This window comes from Pongo abelii, chromosome 3 (genome assembly GCF_028885655.2).
Source record: "Pongo abelii isolate AG06213 chromosome 3, NHGRI_mPonAbe1-v2.0_pri, whole genome shotgun sequence".
NCBI classification, from domain to species: Eukaryota; Metazoa; Chordata; class Mammalia; order Primates; family Hominidae; genus Pongo; species Pongo abelii.
Window position 1 is genome coordinate 137,892,921 of NC_071988.2, and position 7,863 is coordinate 137,900,783.

The following is a 7,863-nucleotide window of genomic DNA, read 5'->3' on the forward strand; positions in this document are numbered from 1 at the left end:
TTGTTGGAGTTCATTGTAGATTCTGGATATTAGCCCTTTGTCAGATGAGTAGGTTGTGAAAATTTTCTCCCATTTTGTAGGTTGCCTGTTCACTCTGATGGTAGTTTCTTTTGCTGTGCAGAAGCTCTTTAGTTTAATTAGATCCCATTTGTCAATTTTGGCTTTTGTTGCCATTGCTTTTGGTGTTTTAGACATGAAGTCCTTGCCCATGCCGATGTCCTGAATGGTAATGCTTAGGTTTTCTTCTAGGGTTTTTATGGTTTTAGGTCTAATGTTTAAGTCTTTAATCCATCTTGAATTAATTTTTGTATAAGGTGTAAGGAAGGGATCCAGTTTCAGCTTTCTACATACGGCTAGTCAGTTTTCCCAGCACCATTTATTAAATAGGGAATCCTTTCCCCATTGCTTGTTTTTCTCAGGTTTGTCAAAGATCAGATAGTTGTAGATATGTGGCGTTATTTCTGAGGGCTCTGTTCTGTTCCATTGATCTATATCTCTGTTTTGGTACCAGTACCATGCTGTTTTGGTTACTGTAGCCTTGTAGTATAGTTTGAAGTCAGGTAGCATGATGCTTCCAGCTTTGTTCTTTTGGCTTAGGATTGACTTGGTGATGTGGGCTCTTTTTTGGTTCCATATGAACTTTAAAGTAGTTGTTTCCAATTCTGTGAAGAAAGTCATTGGTAGCTTGATGGGGATGGCATTGAATCTATAAATTACCTTGGGTAGTAAGGCCATTTTCACGATACTGATTCTTCCTACCCATGAGCATGGAATGTTCTTCCATTTGTTTGTATCCTCTTTATTTCATTGAGCAGTGTTTTGTAGTTCTCCTTGAAGAGGTCCTTCACGTCCCTTGTAAGTTGGATTCCTAGGTATTTGATTCTCTTTGAAGCAATTGTGAACGTGAGTTCACTCATGATTTAGCTCTCTGTTTGTCTGTTATTGGTGTAAAAGAATGCTTGTGATTTTTGTACATTGATTTTGTATCCTGAGACTTTGCTGAAGTTGCTTATCAGCTTAAGGAGATTTTGGGCTGAGACAATGGGATTTTCTAGATATACAATCATGTCATCTGCAAACAGGGACAATTTGACCTCCTCTTTTCCTAATTGAATACCCTTTATTTCCTCCTCCTGCATAATTGCCCTGGCCAGAACTTCCAACACTATGTTGAATAGGAGTGGTGCGAGAGGGCATCCCTGTCTTGTGCCAGTTTTGAAAGGGAATGCTTCCAGTTTTTACCCATTCAGTATGACATTGGCTGTGGGTTTGTCATACATAGCTCTTATTATTTTGAGATATGTCCCATCAATACCTAATTTATTGAGCGCTTTTAGCATGAAGGGTTGTTGAATTTTGTCAAAGGCCTTTTCTGCATCTATTGAGAAAATCATGTGGTTTTTGTCTTCGGTTCTGTTTATATGCTGGATTACATTTATTGATTTGTGTATATTGAACCAGCCTTGCATCCCAGGGATGAAGCCCACTTGATCATGGTGGATAAGCTTCTTGATGTGCTGCTGGATTCGGTTTGCCAGTATTTTATTGAGGATTTTTGCATCAATGTTCATCAAGGATATTGGTCTAAAATTCTCTTTTTTGGTTGTGTCTCTGCCCGGCTTTGGTATTAGGATGATGCTGGCCTCATAAAACAAGTTAGGGAGGATTCCCTCTTTTTCTATTGATTGGAATAATTTCAGAAGGAATGGTACCAGTTCCTCCTTGTACCTCTGGTAGAATTCGGCTGTGAATCCATCTGGTCCTGGACTCTTTTTGGTTGGTAAGCTATTGATTATTGCCACAATTTCAGAGCCTGTTATTGGTCTATTCAGAGATTCAACTTCTTCCTGGTTTAGTCTTGGGAGGTTGTATGTGTCGAGGAATTTATCCATTTCTTCTAGATTTTCTAGTTTATTTGCGTAGAGGTGTTTGTAGTATTCTCTGATGGTAGTTGGTATTTCTGTGGGATCGGTGTTGATATCCCCTTTATCATTTTTTATTGCATCTATTTGATTCTTCTCTCTTTTTTTCTTTATTAGTCTTGCTAGCGGTCTATCAATTTTGTTGATCCTTTCAAAAAACCAGCTCCTGGATTCATTAATTTTTTGAAGGGTTTTTTGTGTCTCTATTTCCTTGAGTTCTGCTCTGATTTTAGTTATTTCTTGCCTTCTGCTAGCTTTTGAATGTGTTTGCTCTTGCTTTTCTACTTCTTTTAATTGTGATGTTAGGGTGTCAATTTTGGATCTTTCCTGCTTTCTCTTGTGGGCATTTAGTGCTATAAATTTCCCTCTACACGCTGCTTTGAATGTGTCCCAGAGATTCTGGTATGTTGTGTCTTTGTTCTCGTTGGTTTCAAAGAACATCTTTATTTCTGCCTGCATTTCGTTATGTACCCAGTAGTCATTCAGGAGCAGATTGTTCAGCTTCCATGTAGTTGAGCAGTTTTGAGTGAGTTTCTTAATCCTGAGTTCTAGTTTGATTGCACTGTGGTCTGAGAGACAGTTTGTTATCATTTCTGTTCTTTTACATTTGCTGAGGAGAGCTTTACTTCCAACTATGTGGTCAATTTTGGAATAGGTGTGGTGTGGTGCTGAAAAAAATGTATATTCTGTCGATTTGGGGTGGAGAGTTCTGTAGATGTCTACTAGGTCTGCTTGGTGCAGAGCTGAGTTCAATTCCTGGGTATCCTTGTTAAGTTTCTGTCTCGTTGATCTGTCTAACATTGACAGTGGGGTGTTAAAGTCTCCCATTATTATTGTGTGGGAGTCTAAGTCTCTTTGTAGGTCACTCAGGACTTGCTTTATGAATCTGGGTGCTCCTGTATTGGGTGCATATATATTTAGGACAGTTAACTCTTCTTGTTGAATTGATCCTTTTACCATTATGTAATGGCCTTCTTTGTCTCTTTTGATCTTTGTTGGTTTAAAGTCTGTTTTATCAGAGACTAGGATTGCAACCCCTGTCTTTTTTTGTTTTCCATTTGCTTGGTAGATCTTCCTCCATCCTTTTATTTTGAGCTTATGTGTGTCTCTGCACGTGAGATGGGTTTCCTGAATACAGCACACTGATGGGTCTTGACTCTTTATCCAGTTTGCCAGTCTGTGTCTTTTAACTGGAGCATTTAGTCCATTTACATTTAAGGCTAATATTGTTATGTGTGAATTTGATCCTGTCATTATGATGTTAGCTGGTTATTTTGCTCGTTAGTTGATGCAGTTTCTTCCTAGTCTCGATGGTCTTTACATTTTGGCGTGATTTTGCAGCGTCTCGTACCATTTGTTCCTTTCCATGTTTAGTGCTTCCTTCAGGAGCTCTTTTAGGGCAGGCCTGGAGGTGACAAAATTTCTCAGCATTTGCTTGTCTGTAAAATATTTTATTTCTCCTTCACTTATGAAGCTTAGTTTGGCTGGATATGAAATGCTGGGCTGAAAATTCCTTTCTTTAAGAATGTTGAATATTGGCCCCCACTCTCTTCTGGCTTGTAGAGTTTCTGCAGAGAGATCCGCTGTTAGTCTGATAGGCTTACCTTTGTGGGTAACCCGACCTTTCTCTCTGGCTGCCCTTAACATTTTTTCCTTCATTTCAACTTTGGTGAGTCTGAAAATTATGTGTCTTGGAGTTGCTCTTCTCGAGGAGTATCTTTGTGGTGTTCTCTGTATTTCCTGAATCTGAATGTTGGCCTGCCTTGCTAGATTGGGGACGTTCTCCTGGATAATATCCTGCAGAGTGTTTTCCAACTTGGTTCCATTCTCCCCATCACTTTCAGGTACACCAATCAGATGTAGATTTGGTCTATTCACATAGTCCCACATTTCTTGGAGGCTTTGTTCGTTTCTTTTTATTCTTTTTTCTCTAAACTTCCCTTCTCGCTTCATTTCATTCATTTCATCTTCCATCACTGATACCCTTTCTTCCAGTTGATCGCATTGGCTCCTGAGGCTTTTGCATTCTTCATGTAGTTCTCGAGCCTTGGTTTTCAGTTCCATCAGCTCCTTTAAGCACTTCTCTGTATTGATTATTCTAGTTATACATTCATCTAAATTTTTTTCAAAGTTTTTAACTTCTCTGCCTTTGGTTTGAATTTCCTCCTGTAGCTTGGAGTAGTTTGATCGTCTGAAGCCTTCTTCTCTCAACTCGTCAAAGTCATTCTCCATCCAGCTTTGTTCCGTTGCTGATGAGGAACTGCGTTCCTTTGGAGGAGGAGAGGCGCTCTGCTTTTTAGAGTTTCCAGTTTTTCTGCTCTGTTTTTGTCCCCATCTTTGTGGTTTTATCTACTTTTGGTCTTTGATGATGGTGATGTACAGATGGGTTTTTGGTGTAGATGTCTTTTCTGTTTGTTAATTTTCCTTCTAACAGACAGGCCCCTCAGCTGCAGGTCTGTTGGAGTTTGCTAGAGGTCCACTCCAGACCCTGTTTGCCTGGGTATCAGCAGTGGTGGCTGCAGAACAGCAGATTTTCATGAACCGTGAATGCTGCTGTCTGATGGTTCCTCTGGAAGTTTTGTCTCAGAGGAGTACCCAGCCATGTCAGGTGTCAGTCTGCCCCTACTGGGGGGTGCCTCCCAGTTAGGCTGCTCGGGTTCAGGGGTCAGGGACTCACTTGAGGAGGCAGTCCACCCGTTCTCAGATCTCCAGCTGTATGCTGGGAGAACCACTGCTCTCTTCAAAGCTGTGAGACAGGGACATTTAAGTCTGCAGAGGTTACTGCTGCCTTTTTGTTTGTCTGTGTCCTGCCCCCAGAGGTGGAGCCTACAGAGGCAGGCAGGCCTCCTTGAGCTGTGGTGGGCTCTACCCAGTTCGAACTTTCAGGCTGCTTTGTTTACCTAAGCAAGCCTGGGCAATGGCGGGCGCCCCCCGGCCAGACTCGCTGCCGCCTTGCAGTTTGATCTCAGACTGCTGTGCTAGCAATCAGTGAGACTCCGTGGGTGTAGGACCCTCTGAGCCAGGTGCGGGATATAATCTCCTGGTGCACCGTTTTTTAAGCCCATTGGAAAAGCGCAGTATTAGGGTGGGAGTGACACGATTTTCCAGGTGCCGTCTGTCACCCCTTTCTTTGACTAGGAAAGGGAACTCCCTGACCCCTTGCGCTTCCTGAGTGAGGCAATGCCTTGCCCTGCTTCGGCTCGTGCACGGTATGCTGCACCCACTGTCCTGCGCCCACTGTCTGGCACTCCCTAGTGAGATGAACGTGGTACCTCAGATGGAAATGCAGAAATCACCTGTCTTATGCATTGCTCATGCTGGGAGCTGTAGACCAGAGCTGTTCTTATTCTGCCATCTTGGCTGCCCTCCTATAATACCTGTTTTAGGAGTGTCCCAAATAATTGATCTGTTGATCATGTTTTCTTTCTTTTCACTTGACAACTGTTATTTCATTTGTTTGTTTATATCTTTAATGTTATTTCAACGAGATTTTTAAAAGAATTGTGATGAAGATGTGTTATATTTATGTTATTGGAGTCTTTTTAGGTTTCATCGTATATTATAAAATGAACTATAATACAGCCACAACCAAAGTAATGCCAGGGATAACTAGTTATTTAATTACCTGTAACTATAACTGTAATAGCACTTATACATGCAGTTCAGATAGAAAGATAATTGATATATAGATAGATGAATAGGTAGATAGATAGATGCCTTTATAAAGTAGACAGAAAGCCTGTGAAGATAGAACTGGAGCTTCTTTTCTTTTCTTTTTATTTGTTGTATTATTTGTCTTTTTTTTTTCTTTCTTTTTTTTTGCAGATGGAGTTTCACTCTGTCACTCAGGCTCGAGTGCAGTGGTGCCTTTCATTGCCACTCATCACCTTCCAGGTTCAAGCAATTCTCCTACCTCAGCCTGCTGAGTAGCAGGGAATACAGGGCCTGCCACCAAGCCTGGATAATTTTTTTTTTTTTGTATTTTTAGTAGAGACGGGGTTTCTCCATGTTGGCCAGGCTGGTCTTGAACTCCTGACCTCAGGTGGTCCGCCCACCTCGGCCTCCCAATGTGTTGGAATTACAAGCGTGAGCCACCATGCCCTGCCAAAGCTGGAGCTTCTTTATAATCACTTCTGGGTGTTTGCAGAAGCAACTAGGACTGAGATCACATTTCTATATTCATCTTACTGTTTGTCCTTGCTGAAAGCCAGGTACACAGTGTGAATGTGCCTGGCCTCTCAGGCACAGCCAGTCACATCAAAGGGAAGGAAGAGGCCCTAACAAGCCAGGTGGAAGCTGGCTTGGCTGATATCCCCACTTGCTAGAACTATGCACATAAAGTGTCTTTCCAAGACAGCTGCTTGCCATGAAGTTGACCCACAGTGGAGGAAGAGCCTCCAAGTATATTTATTTCCATCTCCTCTTCAAGTTGAAGCCTGAGCTTCTCCAACTTTATGGATATCATGGGGCTTTTAAAGAGATATTTTAATTACTTTTTGTGATTTAATCTTTTTTTTGATGTAGGGATAATCTATAATGAGCCTTGATGTATTTCTTCAATTTCCACAGTCCAGCAGAAATCACTGAAATTTGTGAATTGGGAAATGGAAAAATCTCTGTATTATCTCCCTCTTAGGCCTCTTGGCCCATGATGAGAGGGGCTGCCATGAAGGTCTTTGACATGTTCTGGAGACATTTTCCCTATTGTCATTACATATGCAAATTTCTGCAGTAAGCTAGAATTTCTCCCCAGAAAATGGGGTTTTCTTTTTTTTTTTTTTTTTTTTTTTGCCTAAGTCAACACATCTTTATTAAACACCTGCAGTTACTGGGAGGAGGCGATGATGCTGGAAACACTGTCAAAGTCGATCTTCTCTACAATATTCTAGGGTTTAATGCTCTCTTCCTGGTTACAAATGAAGATCAGCCCTGACTTGTTAGCGCTCCAGCCATATTTGCTCATCTACACCTTTAGCTGGCTGGCTGACAGATCACCAAACATTTTACCAAGCAGCCAGCATCCGATGTGCTGGTAAGTGATACCCACGACATGGCAGATAAACTTTCAGACAGAGTCTTCAAAGCTGGTTATACCTTCCAACAGGACCATGTTTTCCTTGCCAGAAGGCCTGGAAGTGGCAGGTCTCCAGCAAGTCGCCGAGGTGCAAAATCTGTTGGATTGCCTGCTCCTCTTGTTGTGCTGGTGGATCATGCACGTGGACAGGGTGAAGTTGGTGTGTGGCAGGGGTTGAGGGCGCCTTCAGCAGGATCTGGGCAGTGACTGTGGTCTGAAAAAATGCTGGGTTGAACTCGCAAAGCTTCAGGACAGCCAGGTTGGCTTCTAGATCATAGGCATTCTCCTTGGCCTGTGTCTCCACTTAGCGCTCCAGGGTGGCCAGGATTGTATCTGTCGATGTCCTTAACCAACTTGCCCCCGTTGGCTCTCATTTGCTCAAACATTGCCATGACTACTGTCACCTTCCACAACCAGGGCTGGAGGCTAACACCGGACCTGGATTGCATCCTCCAGGACCAGAAGGGGTGGGGTTTTCTTTTCTATTGCATTGTCAGGCTGCATACTTTTCAAACTTTTATGCTGTGTTTCCTCTTAAATGATATGCAGTTTAGAAATTTTTCCCCACCATACCCTAAATCATCTCTCTCTCAAGTTCAAAGTTCCACAGATCTCTAGGGCAGGGTCAAAATGCTTCCAGTCTCTTTGCACAGCAGGAGCACCTGTACTCCAGTTCCCAACAAGTTTCTCATCTCCCTCTGAGAACACCTCAGCCTGGACCTTATTGTTTGTATCACTATCAACATTTTGGTTAAAGCCATTTAAGAAGTCTCTATGAAGTTCCAAACTTTGCCACATCTTCCAGTCTTCTTCTGAGCCCTCCAAACTTTTCCAACCTCTGCTTGTTACCTAGTTCCAAAGTTGCTT

The 7,863-nt window shown here is 42.2% G+C and overlaps 1 pseudogene; it reads right to left on the bottom strand.

Annotated features, from left to right (window-relative positions):
* Positions 1-6,747: 6,747 nt before the first annotated feature.
* Positions 6,748-7,445, bottom strand: LOC100454682 (eukaryotic translation initiation factor 3 subunit K-like; annotated as a pseudogene).
* Positions 7,446-7,863: the final 418 nt, after the last annotated feature.